The following is a 20,485-nucleotide window of genomic DNA, read 5'->3' as shown; positions in this document are numbered from 1 at the left end:
TTGTCCAGGTGCTTTACGGGTTTTTTCATCTTCTTCAGACACATCAGATATTGGCTGTAACCAGAGGCTAAGTAAGAGACTTGATGGATCAGTGATCTGATTAGATTTGGCAAACACATTCTCATCTGTCAGACGTCTTGTGATATTTTGAAATTGGTCTGGTTGTATTAATCCAATCAAAAAGATTCTGCATGAATAAAATAATATTTTTTTAAAAAGGCCTCAGACAAAAACAAGATTTTAATAGAAAACAACATACTAGAAGGCAATCAGCTATTTAAATGATCAATTTAAACAGGTCTATAATTCTCAAAAGGGTAGCGTGTTAGTCTGTAACTTTAAAAACAATGAGTAGTTCTTTGGCACCTTAGAGACTAACATATATATAGTATCATGAGCTTTCATGGGCACAACCCATCTGAAGAAATGGGTTTTGCCCACAAAAGCTCGCCCCCCGATAGATAGATAGATAGATAGATAGATAGATAGATAGATAGATAGATAGATAGATAGATAGATAGATAGATAGATAGATAGATAGATAGATAGATTAGATTTGTTAGTCTCTAAGATGCTACAGTTCTAAAATTGGGTGACTTTAATTCACCATCACTCACATCTTGAGGACTGTGGAACATAAACCCAAAAGGAAGCATTATGTTTTCAGAATTAGGATCAGGTTAGGTTTGTGTGTTGATCAACTACTTTGTTGGTGCACAGCACAATTCCTGTACAGCTCTGGACTGGGAAACAATGTAACAGAATTCTAAACTCTAAACGGAATGCTGTCACTTCAATAGAGATTTCCTAGGTACAACAGGCAGCAATGAAAGTGGGCCTTGCCCCACACCTATGCTACATGAGGGAGAACTTTATTTTCTAATGACTAACCATTTCCTAGCATGATCATTTCTAGCTATTATATCTCTATGCTGATCCTTCCTTCTTTTGGTTTGCTTTCCTGCAGCTCTTGTGAAATGGTTTGGAATCAGATTCTTTTTGCTTTGTGTTAGAAAATGCTAACAATCAACCACCTGAAGATTAAGTTAAACCTCTGGCTACTTTGTTGGATTTCTTCCTATCCAAGAACTGCTTTCATTTCTTTCTCTTTTTCATCTTGTGGTTTAACACAACCCAGCATCACACTTGTCTTCTGGTCAGATACATTTGCACAAGATTATATTCCCATTTAATTATTTTTCAACTCCATTGCACAAACATCAATAACTTTAAAAGCAAAATACATATGTGACTTTCCACTATGGAAGAATCCTCTTTATGGGCCAGTCCTTCCACCCATTGAGGTAAATACCAAAACTTTGGGTGACTTCCACAGAGCAGGAAAAGTCTTAACACCCAGCTTAGAACCTCAAACTTTGGATTTGTTTTCTTTAATGAAGCAGGGAGTATACATGTATTTTCAACCAAATGCCAGACATGAGTAGTAGCTGTGGTTGGTTAGGAGAACTAGTATCAGTAAAGGCAATCAAATGGAGAGTTTCTCTTGCTCATTCTTTACTCTCAGTGGACACCTGCTTAGTTTCTTAGGGTATGTCTACATAGCAGCGTTATTTTGGAATAACTGATGTTATTTTGAAATAACAAAATGTGCATCTACACAGAAAGCCTTTATTTTGAAATAATGTCGTGCTGAAGGACTTCTTACTCTGACTCCTGTAACCCTCATTTCACGAGAAATTAGGGAATTCGAAGGAAGGGTGCTCTTCCCTCAGCTTCCTGCTGTGCAGGAAGCACCAAAAGCCAAATTAAGCTATTTCGACTTCAGCTACATAATTCGACTTTTGCCCTGTAGTGCAGACATACCCCAAGTGATTGACTGCAACACAGTAAATAGCAACTGAGAAAAGGGAAGAGACGACCCAATAACCACTACACCAGTGCTATGTGGCACAGCTTTTTTCACAAACGCCATGATTTGTTACTCACTCAGATCAACTCAGGCAGCAAGTCCTCAGGAGCCCAAAACAGAAAGGCAGAGCTTCCCCGTGCTTGGGGCAGCTGCAGAAATCTTCAGTCAGACATGAATAATCAATGTATGAAGTTCAGCCTTTGGGGAGAATTCACACAGCACACTTCATGTATTTTAACTTTCACCTTGTCTCTTGTTTCATCAGCTCTCCCTGAATTTATGATCAGCTGCTCAACCATCATTTTTGGAACATGACAAACATACAATCAGACCAGTTGGCTATCAGCAAAACTCAAAATTAAGAGCAGCATGGATTTCTGTTCATAATAGCCCCCCATCATGCCCCACATACACAGGATGATATAAATCATCTATTTGAAAACTGAGTTAGCTCCAGCAAAGTCCACAGACAGTTATAGGTTTAATAATAATGCCTCAGAATGGAGGGAATAGAGACCATAGAAGTCTCCATACAACTACTGGTTCTCCATAGACCTGTAACATCCCAGAATGATCATCATCACTACCACTCCTATAGTAATATCTAGATTCCCAAGAGAAGGAAAATGCTTTTGTGGATAAAACCTTCGACTGAGTCTCTGTAGATCTGGGATCAACTCCCAGCTCTACCACAGACTCAGACTTTAGGCAAGTCACTTAATTGCTCTGTATTCCAGTACCCCATCTATAAAGAAGTGTAGGGAGGGGAGGGGAACCTAAGGCTCAGGGGCTGGATGCAGTCCCTAACTTGCCTGGATCTGGCCCCTGAGACTCAGGGCTCCCATGGGACTTGAGCACACAAAATCCACAAGCCTGCCTCCCCCCCAGGCTCTGGTGTGTGAGGAGAATGTGGGAGTGTCTTTCTCCTTCTCAGTCAGGGGCCATATCAGTGAGGATTTGGCAGGGGGTTTCTTTTTAGGTGTAGGTATTAAATAGTCTCTTCCTTCCACCCTTTCTCTGTCATGTCTATTTAAGCTCTCTGGTGAAGGGACTGCCTTGCTATGTGCATACACAGCCTCTAGCACAAGTATTATCAGGATCTTCTAAATGGTACTGCATTAGGAAAAATGAGTAGATGCAGAGCACCCACCGGCAGTCAAGCTCCCATTGCCTGTGCCCCACATGCTGGTGACCCCACTTACCAACTCCTCCTCTGCCCTACCAGTGCTTCCAAAGCACTGAAAATCAGCTGTTCAGGAACCTCTGGGAGAAAGGAGGAGGAGCCTGGAGTTGAGTACCCCCCAGTTGCAGGGGAAATCAGCACCTATAGTGGTGCATACAAATCATAATAATAATTGAGACCTCACTGTGCTGCAGTGAGGGTTATCATTAGTATCCCCAGAAAAGCAGCTAAGGTTCGTGGACGGATAAAGTAGTTTAGAAAAGTGAAGGTTAAAGCTTCTGCTTCTGTTGAACTCCCTCCTTTAAGGATGTCAGCACATATAAGGACTTAACTCAGTTTGGTGTTTATCTTTCCATTCACCTTTCAATACTGAATTTGGTTCCACTTCCACTGGGCTTAGCATCAACATGACTTATTGAAACAAAGAAGTTACCATACACAAAAAAGAAAGAAAAAGAAAATTAAAAACAGATTATTGGCAGGAACTAGGTTGTTCTATCCAGAGTTAAACAAACAAAAAGGAGCAGAAAGTTTATGAATTCTCAAAGGCTTACTGAGATGTAAAGGCAAAAGATCTCCTTTTTCCAGTTTTCAAACAAACAATCTGGATTGTATTGGCTATTTTAAACTGGAGACATGATGGAACATATCAGTGACAGCAAAGGTGCTTTAGAGAGTAGTGTTCACATGGGGAAGATATTGTGTTTTATCTTTAAAAATAATATTAATTTCCTTTCATTATCCACTATAGGATAATAAACCAGAATGCAAAGCAAAACCGAATAAATCTCATATTGATTTAAAATTCTGTTCCATTGCTATGAAAGTTTCATTCTGAGAGTCCATCTCTGGGGAATACTGCCCAAAATCACTCTATAGTTAGATACTCTAGCATAATACCTAAATCAGCACATTACACTTCCCTTCTACTAGGGCCAAAATAGTATAGTCAATTAACTGATTAACCGATAAGCAAAAGCCTATAGAATACATGCATTCCCCTCCCTTCCCTTGCCAGTAAATTTTTTAGCAGACTGGCCAGCAGCCTGGCTCAGACCTGCCTTGCGATGGGTCCAGGACCTACCCCTGCTGTGGTTCTGCATTTAAAGTGTATTAGGAGCCAGGCGGGCAGGCAGCCCAGCTCACACCAGGTCCAGGAGCTCAGACCACCCCCTGGACAGGGGCTGCTGCCACTCCTCACTGCTGCCTCTGATACAGAGGCAGCAGTGCAGGGCAACAGGCAGCTGGTTGATAAGAGAAGCTGTTTTTTAAACTGGCTCCCCTTATGGACCAGCTCCCACCTGGCACTGCGCTGTGCCTCTGATACACAGGCAGCAGCAGAGAGTGGCTGGGGGCTCCTCAGGAGTGGGGCTGGAGCGCATTGGTTGCCAGCCCCACCTCCAGGGACTATAGAATAGTTGAGTAAACAATAAGAATTCATATTTAACATCCCTACTATCAAGTCTAATTACTAGAGAGGCAATTACAATTACCAGTACAAGTTCATTTGATGTGGCAGTGTTAATAGAGAATCTTTCTCCAACGAGCTGTATTTTCTGTCCTGGCCATCAAGAAATTTCACCTCTTGTCTACCCCAATGCTTTGGGCTAGGTTTGGTCCTTTCCTGAAAAGTGATGGGAAAAGACACCAGAGGGTTCCATATTATATTATGTCTCTATTTTTACATTCAATCTGCTCAGTTTACAATTTTAGAAAACTAGGGGGAGGAGATTAAAGGGCACCATTTCGGGACAGCAGGGGGGCTGCAGCCATCCGTACCAGGACGCCGCTTCCTTTTTTTCATATTCCTCTGACTATCAGGGAGTAAGGGGAAAGTACACAGGTAGTCAGGAATGGGAAGAAGAGCAAAGAGCATCCCGGTACGCATGGCTGCAGCCCTCTTTTCTCTACCCCCCTTCCCTCCGCTCTCCTGAAATGGTGCCCTTGTTTGCTCTGTCAACCTTGCAACATAAGCCTTGGAACTGAGTGCCAAGTTGGACTCTTTTCCTCTCTCGCACAATCACTAGTAAAAAAGATTTCACTGGCCAAATTCTGTTGCTTTCCCTGGGTGTGCACAAGCTATAATGGATTGGACTTTAGCAGTGGATTCAGTGGATGATGCACAAGAAAGAACAGAATCCAGTTGTGTCTATTTGAGTTGTGTTGGCTCTACAAGGTGAACTGGAGTGAAAAGTAAAACTCATTTTAATCACTGAAGTCAACAGATAAGACTGCTTGCACTCGGAGCAGATCTGCTAAACAGGATAGTGTTCCTTTCACAGTGTCACATTTCACAGCAGGGTCACATTTTATAGAAGATTCAGGCTCAACAGGACCCTTGCTAGATACTGCAGTCTGAAGTACAGCAAAGCAGATACAGCAATAAAATACCAAACATCCGTCATTTCTTCCTTCTGCTCTTCTAGAAGCTCGCGGCACACGAACTACTAGAAGAAGGAAGCCTTCTCCATTTGCAGTGCATTTTATAGGCAGAGCAGAGGCAGAGTTACTGCCATGGGGGAAAATGGATGCAGTCTTTTTTTGGCAAAGCTTTTCAGTGCCCTGCCGCCCCATTACACATTCTGTGTCCCCCATCAATGCTTCCCCCCACTTTGAGAAGTCTACAATAAATCAGATCCCCTCCACCCCCTACTCTTCCCCTACCTGATCCCAGCACTACTTTGCCTTCAAGTCCCCAAAATTTTGGTACAGGTTGGGCCTTGCTGGTCCAGCACGCTCGGAACCTCACTGGTCCTGAACGAGGGGATTTGCCGGACCAGGGAAAGTCCCTCCCCTTGTGCCCTGTGCTGCCACTGGACTAGGGCTCCAGCCTGCCCCCTGCTGCTGCCTCAGCCCACCAGGGCTCTCGCCAGCCCTGCTTCTGTCGGGGCCAGGCCAGAGCTCCGCAGCCACCTAGCTCCGCGGCCCAGGCCAGAGCTCCCTGGCTGCCGCTGGGGCTGGAGTTCCCAACCACTGGAGTCAGAACGCAGCTGGAGCTCATGGCCTGGACGGAGCCAGAGCTCTCTAGCTACAGCTAGAGTTGGAGCTCCACAGCCGCTGCCAGGCTAAAGCTCCCAGGCTACTGGGGCCAGGGAGCTCTGCTGGGGCCAGAACTCCCCACCAAGCCATCCACACTTGCACTCCCACTCCCTCTCTTAGGCTCCCAGCTGAGTCGCCAGTGCCCCTTATGGCACTCCTGCCACACTGCCGGACCTCCCTCTTCCTGAGCTCTGTGGTCCAGGAACATCCATGATTTACGCCGGACCACAGAGTCCCGGTTAAGGGAGGTACGACCGGTAGTGAAAAGTCAGAGATTGCTTGCCCTGAAACTATAAACTTTGCTTAACCACAACACAATGAAGCACAGGCAACAACAATGTAAAATTATCCCATTATGCCCCATTGATGTGCCTCAAACCTATTCTCAGGACATCACTAGAAGTTAGTTCAGTGATACATCTATTTGAGCTTTGGCCTCTCTGCTGAAATTACCAGCAAAGGGGCTATTAATATCTGTCAGCTATGGCAGTGATTTGAGTGCTGTAATCACTTGTCCAGTAAGATCTGGATTGAGACCCATTAACTCATTCAATACTTTAACCACTAGATCACAGAGGCACCTTGTTGAATGAATGGAAATCTCTTTTACTAAACCTTGCCATTCTGGAGACAGAAAAAAAATGGTTTAATTTAAACTGTTCTTTCCAATTCAGTAACCTTGAACAAGGAATGCTCAAAATATAAATTTCATGTCATTTATCAGTTGAAACTATTTGCCATTCTTATTATTATTATACTTGAATGATCAAGCTCTGGAAACTGAATGTAAAAGACCTTTCCTAATTAAGATATTAAAACAAGAGCAAACAGAGCTCAATGGTCTTCAAAGTATCATTAACGGCAACTAAAAGTAGCTGCAAGCTATTGTTCAAAAGTGAAGACACTTTAAATTACAAACCTCCTATAAAAAGAAAGTTAGTCCTAGTCATCTACATTTGAAAAAACAGCCCTAACACAAAGTACTTAGTTGGCCAAACGAGAGTCTGTACATTTAAACATCCATTCCACTGATCATTCGGATCCAGGTCTGCAAGCAGAAAAGCATAATTAGATACCTTGAAGTGTAAAATATAATTACATTTTTTCTTCAAACTTTTATGAGTGGTTTTAACAAAGCAACACGTATATTTGTTCCAAAAAATTCTAGCCAGGCAAATTCTTGAGGTACGACTTTCAAAAATGCTTAGCTATTTCTGCTTCCTTTGAAGAGAAGTAAGAATATAAGAATGGCCATACTGGTTCAGACCAAAGCTCCATCTAGCTCAGTATCCTGCATGCTGACAGTGGCCAATGCCAAGTGCCCCAGAGGGAATGAACAGAAGAGGGAATTGCCAAGCGATCCAGCCTCTGTCACTCATTCCCACTTCTGGCAAACAAAGATGTTGACTTGAATAGGAGCAGAGTTGAGCCAGGCGTGAGTGCTTCTGAAAATTCAATGATTTTTGATGCCCTACTTGAGGATTTTTTTTTAAATCACATTTCTCCTGCTGTTGCAACTAGTGGCTGATCAGCTAATTTCTGACAGAAAATGTGCAGGGAACAGGACCTGATTCTCCAATCATACATATCAGGTAAAATGGGTAGTAACTTCACTGAAGATAATCAACACTGAAGATAATTAAAACACTGATGTAAAGAACCACTCGAGTAAAAACTGACCACTCTCCTCCTTATAAGACTTTTTCAGAATAAGATCTCAAGTTGTCATTTGAAATTAATGGCAATTAAAATATTTAGAACACATGAAAGGAAAATACTTATTCACATACTCTGTGGTATTCATGACTGCAGGAATCTACTAAATCAAATGTCACTGGATTATTAAAGGAGCTACATACTGCTACAACAAGTAACATTTGTGATTCTATATGATGAAAGAATAATTAAATCTCATGCTTAGGGAATAATTATAGGTGTCAGAAAGGAATTGCCCCAAGAGCCCCTTGACGTTCAAATCAAGAGAAGAAAGTGGGGATGGCTAGGCCATACTCCCAGAAAACCATCATCCAGCATAGTCTGTCAAGCTCTCACATGGAACCCACAAGGAAAACGCAAAAGAGGAAGACCTCAGGCAACGTGGAGAAGATCTACTGAGATTGAAGAACAACAACTGGGGTACTCCTGTAGTCAGCTAGAAGTTTTGTCTCAAGACAGAGTGAAGTGGAGGAGACTTGTAGATGACCTATGCTCCACTCGGAGTACAAGGGTTTAAGATGATGATTCTATAGGGCTTAACCACTACTGTATCTAAGTGCCAAAAACAACTGAAGTTAGCATATTCCTGGCCAACCAGGGCACAACTCTCTACATCCCAGACAGCTGGAGCATTGGGATTTAGTTTTTTTCCCGTTTCTGGATCTCCGTGAGGGGAAGAGACCGTGAGTTCTGCAGTTAGAGCTGACTGTGGTCAACCTTTGGTTTTGTCAGATTACACACTCTGTAAGATATGGGGCCTCTAGTTAGGGGTTCTTCTAGCCAGCATCCCACCACAGAATTTGATCCAGAAATGAACTGGGAGATTGCAAAGGTCCTGGGTTACTCAGGAGATGTGGCCATTCTTTCTCCTGGTTAGTTTATAAATGTGCAGAACAAGTTGTAGCTTCTATACTACAGACACATTCAACCTGCTAGTTTCATGATGGACCACAGGATCTGCTTCCCGGAGCTGATGTTTCTGTGACTTCAAGAGAAAGGATATCAAACTAGATGCGGATGAAAGATCGGATTCACTAGAGTGAATCTGATGTGCCTGTGGTTTTCCTTTCTATGAAACGTTGCAAGCCCTGTACACTGCCTTCCTATTTCAGGGTTGTTTGATGCACTCAGTTAAAAACAGATCTCCAGTTTATATCATCCTGAACTATAATACAGTTCATTGCTGCACACCTGTTCTTCCCCTTCAAGCTGTCCAGGTTAGCATGCTGTTTGCCAAGCCTGGTTACAACAAACTCGGTAACAACAGTAACCTTGAGATGAGTAACCAATGAATACGTTGCATGAGTGACCAGCATGAATGTGTGCCGATACCGCAGCAAGAAGAGCCATGCTGGAGTAAATATCACACCAAGGCAGCCCTCGTAAAAGACAAAAGTAGGAGACATAGTAGAACAGAAGCCCAAAGGAAAGTAGTAAACCAGTGAAGAAAAATGCCAAAAAAAACTATTCTAGAGGTTGTCATTTTAACATGTTCGTAATTATAGCTTCTAAACCTCTTCATCCAGCATTTAAATTGAAGACACAAAGAAGGATGTTTTTAAGGTGCTCAGCCTCTTTGAACAACTGAGAAAACTAATGAATGTAGCCACCTACCTATTATCCACTCAAAAATGTGAAGTCAAGTCTGATGAGCTGTGTATTTTCAGGCAACGTAGTAAGAGATTTGCAAAAGGAAAGCCTCACGTGTGCAAATCCACCTCCTGAGCTTTGTTAAAGGGAGAGGAGGAAAGAAAGGGATAAAAGCAAGCAGTTACCATTCCTTTCAGCCTAGGCTACCAGGTGATCTGACTAAGACCACAGCCTCCCATTCCGGCATGCATGCTTTCACACATAGCAAAGCAAAGGGCACACTTGCAACAACAGAGCTCGCGGGTCAGAGACACAGGAGATTATGTACACATCCAAAGGGTACATGGGAAACCACAATCCACATGGACACACAAAAGATAATGGTTAAAAGTGATCTGAAGGGGATCACTCTTCTTAGTATGTCTAAACTTCAGGGTTTGTATGATGGTAGGGGTTAGGTTAAAGGTAGTTATTTCCCACCTTATATTTGTGTTTACTTTACCAGGCCTTCTCATCCTTGTTGCTAGAGGGCTCCTTGGAGGTCCACAGTACCGGAATGGGGGTTAAGATGTTAATGGAAGGGATGAAGATGTTTGAAACTTCAACAAAGAAAGCTTTCCTCACAACTATTTGTTCAGGCAGTTAAGAAAAACAAACACCAGAAGATTAGAATAGAAGTCTCTTACCCTTTTAACTGTTCTGGTTAAAATTCTTTAATGCTTGTGACTTTGCAATATTGTTTTCCGGTCATTCAGAGTGTCCCCCAAGAAAGACAGGACAGATTATATCTAAATTTCTAATGCAAAGGACATGCAACTAAATTCAAAAATAAATATAAAGGGGAGTGTAGAAGATAAGTATACCATAAAGAGACCAGAATGGAAAGAAGCCCCTTTTTTCCTTCTTTGCTAGTCACCTTTAAAATTGAGAATGGGGCTCCTGAGAACCTGTAATATCTTAGTAGAGGGACACATACTAATAGTTGAGAGCCAACAAAATGAAGAACAAGTAATAATTAACACGCCCATCATTTCTCTGGAGATGCTTCTATTCGTAGAACAAACATGGAAATTCATGCTGAAGTTTCTAATGTAGATTTATGGTAGAAGTATATAATTTAGTGGGTTTTCAGCATGCAGTACACTCCACGTATTTAAGCTTTCTGAAAGCATGCCCTGCTCCAATCAGGATGTGCGATTTAGAATGGATTTGGGGGGAACTCATTAAATCACTCGTTTATTATTCACACCACAGGAATGTGAATTAGACTGGCAAAATGAATCAATCAGACAGCAAAGAGCTATTCTCTGGAGTCTGCATTAATCAGCCCGACAAGCTGTCACTAAGGATCGGGTCAGCCTCATAATATACCATCCGACTGGCGAGGAAAAATCCCCAGGACTGCTGAAATAGGGAACAGTTCACCCATTTAAACTTGTCCCTAGGGGCCTGTGTCTACCATTTACTACGTCTCACACACTGCAGAGAAAGCTTCTTAGTGACAAACGTGCTTTCTCATAACTTCCAAAACCATGTATGCCTTGGAAATGTGATTGTTCTATATTCCTGTCTATTGAGAAAAAGAAGAGAAAAGTTTCCTGAAAAAAAACAGCATTTTAGCTTTAATTTAGCCCTTGGAGTAAAACATTCAGCTCACTCCTGTAAAGGGCCGGAAAGTAGGACACATGGCAAGATAGCTGCACCACTGTGAAAGGTGAAGTCACCATGGTGCCTTTACTTTATTTAATTAAATAAAAGGATTTTTTTTTTTTGGTACAAAAAAAAAAGCTAATTTTCATACCACTTTTCAGAGTGTCACACTAGAGAGGTTTATTTTTCTCTGTTATGTTACACACAAATTTTAAGTTAAAGAGAGTTTGTTAAAAATCATTAAAATACAATAGGCTATGTAATGACATTTTAAATAACGCACCACACACAGGGAGGCTACAGTACACACAATGGAAAAGAAGCACCATCTGGACTGTATAAAGTATGATACAGCCAGAAATGCAACTGCTATGGACACAGATACACAGTCAGCAGTTCAGATAAATGCTATGAAACAGTGTAACACATACAGCAACCTACAAAATCAATATAGTGTACTAGAAAACACAATCTATATACTTCAGCTGCTTGGAAAGACAAGTAATAGGATCAATGTTTTTCTTCATGTCAGCACTTGAGCCAACTGCACTTTCAAACTGGATGGAGTTTGTTTAAACATGACTCGTACCAACAAAACTGCATGACGGGCTACAAAAAGTACAGCATGGATCAAAAGAGCTTAAGTGTTTTAGCTGAAGTAAGGGTATTTCAGGAAAGATTTTGTAAGAATAAGGAAAAAGTAATCTCAGCAGTTACAGGAATAATAAAAGTACAACAATTATATTACTGCAACATTAAGGTTGTGAATTTAAAAACTTAAAAGTCTGGGAATGAAAACGTTCCAGGTGTCATAGCAAAAACTTACTCATCACATTGTACCATATGTTGTATGGTATTAATGTGCATTAATAGCTATTTAAAAGCAACACAGAAAAAGAAAACTACACCACAGCATGATCAAGGAAGCATTACTTTAAGAATCTTAAAATACAATGACTTATTATTGAATACTTATATTTATAATCTTCATTTTGCAGTAACCTACTTTTCTGTACAGTATTTTAATTTCTCTGATTTTTCTCCTCTCCTCTCCTGCTTTGTTAGGCTCACCAGTCCAAGGACTTATGGTCAGGACAAAATCTTCAGTGCCAACACGTAACATGCTACTTGAGCCAACAATTAACCCTGAAGAAGTTACAAAAAGACCATGTCAGAAAACTAGAACAGGAGAAACTCTGTGAGAAGAATGCCAGACAGTTACTTTCTGTTTCTAGTGGAGAAAATGTTAGATCACACAGAGAAAGTAGGCACCAACCTGTTAAAGTAACAGGTAGCTCAAATGCACCAAGGTCATACACCCTAACCACCTCTGCGGGTGAATCCTATGAGAGGATCAGAAAACATCTAAAGCACAAAACCAAAGACCAAACTGGCTATCTGGTTTTTGAGGCTTGTGCTTCTGTGTTGACAGGTTGAACATAGTGGTCGCTAACAATGAAACACACAAGGAGCAAATATGGGTGGCAGATCTGCTGTGCTAAGCATCTGAAAAGGCAGAAACTGTTCTGAGAAGAAGACAGCCATGTGATGTGAGAGCCATAGAGATGTGGAGGTAGCAGCTACTGAGATATCGGATAAGAAGCAAAATAATTATCATCCATCAAAAAGAGTTCAGGTCCTCTACACTGACCTCCACCTCCGATGGGTTTTATTTACCGGGCTTTGTTAACTGGCTCTCTTAGTTTGTTTTGTTTGTGGCTGATACGATGCTTTATTTATTTGCATTGGGGTTTTTTTAAACTGGAAGGGCATAAGAGTAACCACTGAAAAAAGTGGCCCTAACCTCATATCATGAGATGAAGTAACCATCTTACTAACCTTGACACAAGTCAGTCAGATGACTGAGTTACAGAAAAAGAAGTTCAGTTTTCTTACCAGCACTCATGTCACATTTATTACGGAGATTATTCTGTAAATCCTGATGCACACTGAACTACTAGAGAGGCTACCAGAGACTGGATACAACCAACACAACAATTAACATAACTAGTACCAATCATAACAAATTGCACTCATTTGTATTATTATTCTTTAACTTCCAACAACACGTGAAATGGAAACGGTTCCTGTCCTAAGAAGCTGACAGTCTAAGACCCTACATCTGCAAGAAACTCTATGCCTATGAACCCTCTGCCTGCAGAGCCCAGCTGACCTCAGTTCGGGGGTTGCCTGCATCAAGATCCTTTGCAGGATTGGCTCGACCCAATGAAGGAGCATGGTTCAGTAGTTAAGACATCAGCTTAGGACTGGGAAGGCCTGGATTCAAGATTATTCTGCATCACAAACTCCCTGTATGATCCTGGGTAAGTCATTTGGTCTCTGTGCCTCAGTTCCCCCTCAGTAACATGGAGATAACAGCACAGGCTTCACAGAGAGGTGTGTTGTGAGGATAAATAAATTAAGATTGCAAGGCGGACATATACTACAGTAATGGGGGCCATATATAAATACTGTAGACAGATACAAACAGAAAAAAGAGGGCAAGCATGAAAACCCAAAGGAAGGACTACAGGGGAATATGTTTTCATAAACATTTTAAAGGGGCTCTTGGTTCATTTATTGTGTATACTGCAGAAGGGATGTACTCAGGGGCCTGGCATGAAAAGAAGGACCAGTATGAGGAAAACAAATAGGATATGTCCACATTGCACTGGCTCAAATGCAACCCCCAATTCCACTATACACACAAATTGGTTGGACTCACCTGGGCCTGAGACCCAGGTCCTCAGAGGGCGTGGAGGGGCAGTACAAGGCCACATCTGCTGTGACTGTGAGCTCAAGCCTGCTTGGACTCATGACCTGGCAGTCCACCAATGCTATCTCACAATCCCATGGGTAGGTGTCCGTTCTTTCTAGCTCCTGGGGAAATAGAGGCAACCCCCTTTGTTTACTTACAGCTCCTTGGCGTTTAGCCCTTCCAGGGTGTTCTAGCTGCTGAACTGCAAAGTACAATGAATCGTCTCCTGTATTTGTAATGGTCACCAAGTGCAGGAAGTGCTTTGGAAGTGTGCTGCTTCTTGGTTGCACAATCACAGCTAGATTCTGGCCTCTCATTAGCGCAAGGCCAGCAAAACACTGGATTTTGGCATGAGTACCAGGAGTGGCTGCGCCTACTAACAAACAGCAAAAAAACTGGCAGCAAAATCAGAAAGGAACAGTGCAGAGAGCAGATTCAATAGCTCATGACCAATTACCATAAACCAGGAACCAGAAACGCACCTCTGAGAACCTGCAGTCACTGTGCCCGTTTTATGAGGAGTCTGACTGAATACCGAGCATAGAGCCAACAGGGCTGCACAATGACTGGGTCAGCCAGGAAGGTGACCTACTGACCCAGACATTAGCATGGGTACATAAAGCAGCCATTGGCTACAGATGTGGGCCACTGAAGCAAGTCTGGTGTTGGAACCAGTTCCTGAGGAGGTTTTGCCACAGAGGAAACTGCAGCACAGCCTAGGGCAGTATTTGGAAGAGCTTTTTGATGCTCTCCACAGAGGAGCAGCCTGCCACAGAACAGAGGAGGCAAAAGTCGCCCCAGATCATTGCAAGCATCTGACTCTATTTCTGTGATGGGGGCTAATTTAGCTACAATTAATCAGGAAAGAGATCTTGGAGTCATTGCGGATAGTTCTCAGAAGACGTCTACGCAGTGTGCAGCGGCAGTCAAAAGAGCACAATAAATAAATGGTCATGTCATTCACTAGTAGAATGCACAACAATCAATTGCCATCCCATGTGTCATTGCACGGTGTAATGGAACCCAAGGTCCTGTAAGCATTGTACAAGCACATTCACAACGGAGTACTACTCTCCCTCTTACATGGCCCATGCAACCTCATAACACAGGAGTACAGAACATCCCTGACTTCTGTTTCCCAGCTGTGGGTCAGTGCATTTTCAGGCTGAGCGTAGCAGTTCAGCAGTCCATCATTGTTGTAGATTCAGTCATATGGAAATGGTTTATCTCTAGCATCACAAAATTTGTGAAGACCACAGCAAGGCACAGAAATTTGGAGAGCATTGATAACACTGGAATGGAACAGAATATTGGGGGCCATTAAAAAAGGGATAGACAGATAAAACAGATGGTGCCACTATATAAATTGATGGTGTGCATACACAACAAATACTGCATGAAGTTCTGGTTGTCCCATCTAACAAAAGATACACTAGAATTGCAAATGGTGCAGAGAAGAGCAACAGATATGGCAATGGGTATGAACAGCTTCCTCATAAGGAGAAACGAAAAAGACTGGAACAGTTCAGCTTAGAAATTAAAAGATGAAGGGGGATATGATAAGAGAGATATAAAACCATTAATGGTGTGGAGAAAGTGTTATCATCCTTTTACAGAACACAAGAATTAGAGCTTACTCGATGAAATTAAAAGGCAGAAGGTTTTTAAAACAAAAGGAAGTACTTCTGACACATTGCATAGTTAACCTGTGGAACTCATTGCCAAGGATGATGTGAACGAAGGCCAAAACTATAACTGTATTTGAATAAGGGTTAGATCAGCAGTTCCCAACCTTTTCCAGATGGGGACCCATTTTGACAATTCAGGAAAACTTGGTGACCCAGGGCAATTCAAAAAAATGAGTGAATGGCTCCTTAAGAGACACCTGGGGAGACATCTTGCGATCCTTTTGAAATGTAATGGCGACCCATACTTGGGTCCCGATCCATAGGTTGGGAAACTCTGAGGGTATGTCTACACTACCACCCTAGTTCAAACTAGGGTGGTTAATATAGGCAACCAAAGTTGCAAATGAAGCCCGGGATTTGAATTTCCCGGGCTTCATTTGCATCTTGCCGGGCGCCACCATTTTTAAATGTCCGCTAGTTCGGACTCCGTGCCCGCAGCTACACACGGCATGGACTAGGTAGGTTGGATTAGGCTTCCTATTCCGAACTACCAGTACACCTTGTTCCACGAGGAGTAATGGTAGTTCGGAATAGGAAGCCTAATCCGAACTACCTAGTTCGTGCCGCGTGTAGCCGCGGGCACGGAGTCCGAACTAGTGGACATTTAAAAATGGCGGCGCCCGGCAAGATGCAAATGAAGCCCGGGAAATTCAAATCCCGGGCTTCATTTGCAACTTCGGTTGCCTACATTAACCACCCTAGTTCGAACTAGGGTGGTATTGTAGACATACCCTGAGTTACATAAATTCATGGAGGATAGGTCCATAAGTGGACACTACCCAAGATGGTCTGGGGCACAATCCAATGCTCTGGGGGTCCCTAAACTCCACTGCTAGAAACTGGAAGTAGACAATGGAATCAAGTCTTGTTCTGTTCATTCTTTCTGACGCATCTGGCACTGACCATTGTTGAAAAACAGGGTCCTGGGCTAAATGGACTGTGGCAGTGTGGGCATTCTAATGTATCCAAAGTGGTCTGTAGACCGTGCCAGTGAGATTTCTGTCTGCCATTAAGCCACCATTTTAACCACATTGACAAAGTAATTAAGCCTTTTTTGGCTGGGCCTCTAAGGTCAGGTTCTGGTTTCATAAGTCAAGGCACAAGTGGATACACGGCATCTCCACAAAATAACAGTGAGATCTACAGCTCCATTTATGACAATTACATCTGGTACAAATCTAGACTCCCAAGCAGCAGCAGCATGAACTTTCCCAATGCAGCTCACATTGACATTCATAACACAGCTTCTGGTTCACAAAGGCCTGTGCACCTATGCAATAGCGATCTCTGCCGCGTACGTACTCCTGTGCTCCTAAAGGAAGGCAAACTCGAGGCATGAGAGCCCCATCATGGGCCCTTGCACAATTTGGAAATCCCATTCTCTCAAAGCCAGCAACAAATTCAGAAATGTCTTGTGAGAAAGCACACGCCTGATTGCCTCAGAAACTTCCACCACCACTTTACCAAGAGTCAATTTTACAACACCAAACCAGTTGACTTTGGACCTTTTAGAGTCAAGAGTAACCAGCCTCCCAATGGTTATACCAATCCCTTTCTGGGTCAGGATAGCTGCCTTCACGAGTGGGTACTGACACCAGAAGGTCAGGGCAAGCTGCTTGCAGAGTTCCAGAAATGGACTTTTCTTCATGTGGAATTTCTACACCTGCTGCTGGTCATCCCAGGTCTGCAGGACGATGTGGTCCAACCAGTCCGGTTATGACCCTGCTTTAGAAGTACCAGTCTATGAAAGAGGCATCAGCAGATATACCTAAAGTCGCAAGCAGCATCAGCCTGTGCAATTGTTCCATATCCGTATTGTCCTCTGCCATCATTAGCTCGAATAGGTCAGTAAACACTGCCAGAAACACCCGCCAGCGCCTCACAGAAGCTCCTTCCATTTCCTGAAATAGGAGTGAAAGCTTAAGCAAGAGAAGTTCTTCCAAAAGGTGCCCTTCTGTGTTTCTGGCTGGAAGCGCACCGACCAAAATGATGATTCAGCGGGATGTGTTGGTGGCCTGTTCAAACTTCCTGGGACATGCAGGGGTGGACAGTCCAGCTTTCCCACAGTGAACAGAAACAAAGGGCTAGAGGGGGCCTATTCTAGAAAGGCACTGGGAAGTCTGGGATGTGGTGGTTGGATGTGGTCCCTCAAAATGCAGAATAGCAGATAGAAGCCTGGGCTCACGTCCAGTTTCAAAAAAATCTTAACCTAGTGTAGACACTTAACCCCGGGGTTCTCAATCACAGGGTCTGTGGACTCAAGTTCCACTAACCACAGGCTTACATTACAGCGTAGACATATCAGGGCAGTGGAATTTGAGCTAGCACATGCTGGTTTTGTTAACTAAGGGTACGTCTACACAGCAGCGTTGTTTCAGAATAACTGAAGTTATTCCAAAATAACATAGTGCACATTTACACTACATGCCTTACATTTCCAAATAATGTCAAGCTGGGGGACTTCTTATTCCAACTCCTATAACCCTCATTTTACGAGGAGTAAGGGAAGTGGAAGGAAGAGTGTTCTTCCGTTGACTTCCTGCAGCGTAGACAGCGCGAAAAAGCTGAAATAAGCTATTTCCACTTAAGCTACGCAATTGACATAGCTGAAGTTGCATAGCTTAATTCAAGTTTTGCCCTGCTGTGTAGACGTACCCTTAGGGCTTGAACGTCTACAGTCATTTGTAATCCCAGGTTAGGAATTGTTGAACACTGGGTCCCAACCTTGGGCTCCAGCATCTATACTCCATTATGTAGGCCAAGTCCAACCACCCTTATCCCAGACATTCTAGCGCCATCCCAATGTGCCCACTCTAGCTCTTTGCTCACGGAGCTGGGTGGGAAAACCTGACTGTCCACAGGACAAAGTTGTCCTATGGGATGATGGAAATCTTTTGAAGGACATCCACAGCATGGGTCCAGTGAGGCTTCCTCTGCTCTGCAAAGTGATAGGGCTTGAATCCTTGACTCAGACTTAGACCCTCCACCTGAGAGGGGGGTTAGGAGTGTCCTGGAATCCCAGGTCTGATCCCTGTGTTAGTGCAATTTGTGTGTAGATTGAAGGGGGATTAGGCTTGAGACTGAGTTTCTCCCCTGGGCTTACTCTGCAATGTAGCAATATCGTAAGACACTAAGATTCTCTACCAGTGATGTAGTTTGAAACAGCTGTTCATCATGCAATTAAATGTCCATGTTTCTGAATGACAACCCAATGACAAGCAGTTCTCTTACCTGGCTTAAAACCATAATTGATTGGAAGCTGTCCAAGATTTTCTTGAGGAAGAAATCAGTCTTGTAAAGAAGTCAGTCTCGTCACCAGTAACACAGCTGCTAGCAAAATGTAAGGAACACCTGCACAGCACTAACATTGAAAATCTACAGTGTTTAATAACTAGACCAAGAACTAACAACCAACAATAAAAAGTTTATCGATTAAGAAGTAGTGCTGGCAGTAACAAACTTTATACACATGGTAAAAAAAACCTCCAAAAAATGATACGATATCAAATGCCAGAAGAATTAAATGAAGAGGAAAAGACCCCAGTCAAAAGGTGTGGGAAGGGGAACAGAGATACACACAAATTACAACGAATAAATCTGACCCATCAACATTTCCAGGAAAATATCATAGCAAAGTACAGTTTATGTTAGTCTAAATATTAATGTTCACATTTCTACTCTTTAAGCCTGCAGACCAAGTGAATTTGTATGTAATGCTCACTCATACATGTACATGTGCACATTAACACGTACCATATATGTATATAGCTACATAGTTACAAACATATAGCAGAAAGGTAAGTAGATACACACGTGTACATACACATTATACATTGCCAGTGGAACTCTTGCCATTGCCTTTAATGGGCTTTGGATCAGGCCCATTATGCTCCCATGTAATGTAGTTTTATGAAACTTGGGAGGATTTGGATTTCAGATAAGCAGTTAAATACGATGCTTTGCAAAGGCCAAGTGGATGATGGGGCAGCAGCAGTCCTATTAGGTACCAGTGTACATGAACACATACACCATCCATGCACACAGACAAAACTTTACCCACCAGCTAAAAGAAATATTTTCAAAAACCTGCTCTAGTGGGAGGAGAGGGGAAGAGAGGAAGCAAGAGACACAGACAGACAGAAAGAAAATGCACAATTATTCTCATGAAATTTTTTCTTCAGTTTTTGCATTGATTAAATTCCAGGAATTAAGGATTACACAGGACTAAGGTCTAAAATTTGCTTATTTCAGTTCTGGATTAAACAAATCAAACACACACACAATTCCAAAAAAGCACTAATGAGCCAATGGAACAATTACAGTGTTTTCAGTGAAGTGTCTCAAAACTCACCAGAGCTAAGAAATTGATAAATTTGTAAATGACAAAATAATAGAACAGCCAATTTCCAATTGATAATACTTATTAGTTATTTGAGCTAGCATCCAATTTGCACTAGGTACTTCCCAAACACTTAATAATGATGCTCTCTGTATGATAGGCGTAGCTGCGAACATTTACAATTCAGCCCTGGTTATATTGGCACATGTAGGACCAAATGATACAAGCAGGATGCTAAAGTAGCGAGTACGTGGGTTGATTTACCTGTTGTTTTTTTCAAGGATAACCACAATCAGTGATTAGCCCTACAGATTCCTAATGGAAAACCAATTTCACTTGTTTCTATTCATTGACTAGTTAGACCAAAGAGGTTGGGATGGCAGTTCAAACTTGACCAGGAGCAGGGCAAGGGGGAGAAATACAGAGGAATTATCCAAGTTGAACCTCCAAACATTTGGAGGTTCAATTATCTCTGTCCAATACATACAGCAATTTAATTTGCTCTTAAGCAGCAGGGAACTGTATGGAATGGAGATGACTATCTGAATTGATTTAGAGCTAATTTGTTTCGGAAGCCTGTGAAATTGCTTTGAGTTCAACGCCTGCAGTCATTTCTGTGGGATGACATTAAATGATTAAGTCTTACATGAAC

At 42.4% G+C, this 20,485-nt stretch overlaps 1 protein-coding gene and 1 long non-coding RNA gene across 4 annotated transcripts in view; both read right to left on the bottom strand.

Annotated features, from left to right (window-relative positions):
- LOC142818746 (uncharacterized) overlaps positions 1 to 15,844 on the bottom strand; it is a 33,558-nt gene extending 17,714 nt beyond the window's left edge. Inside the window, exon 1 of the long non-coding RNA XR_016347296.1 lies at positions 618 to 15,844. This is a non-coding gene — a long non-coding RNA (uncharacterized LOC142818746). The remainder of the gene's footprint in view (positions 1 to 617) is intronic.
- Positions 1 to 20,485, bottom strand: part of TSPAN9 (tetraspanin 9) — a 271,489-nt gene that overhangs the window by 112,288 nt on the left and 138,716 nt on the right. The window lies entirely within an intron of this gene.

This window comes from Pelodiscus sinensis, chromosome 1, assembly GCF_052426305.1.
Source record: "Pelodiscus sinensis isolate ZL-2025 chromosome 1, ASM5242630v1, whole genome shotgun sequence".
NCBI lineage: Eukaryota > Metazoa > Chordata > Testudines > Trionychidae > Pelodiscus > Pelodiscus sinensis.
This window is presented reverse-complemented; position numbering and strand designations above follow the sequence as displayed.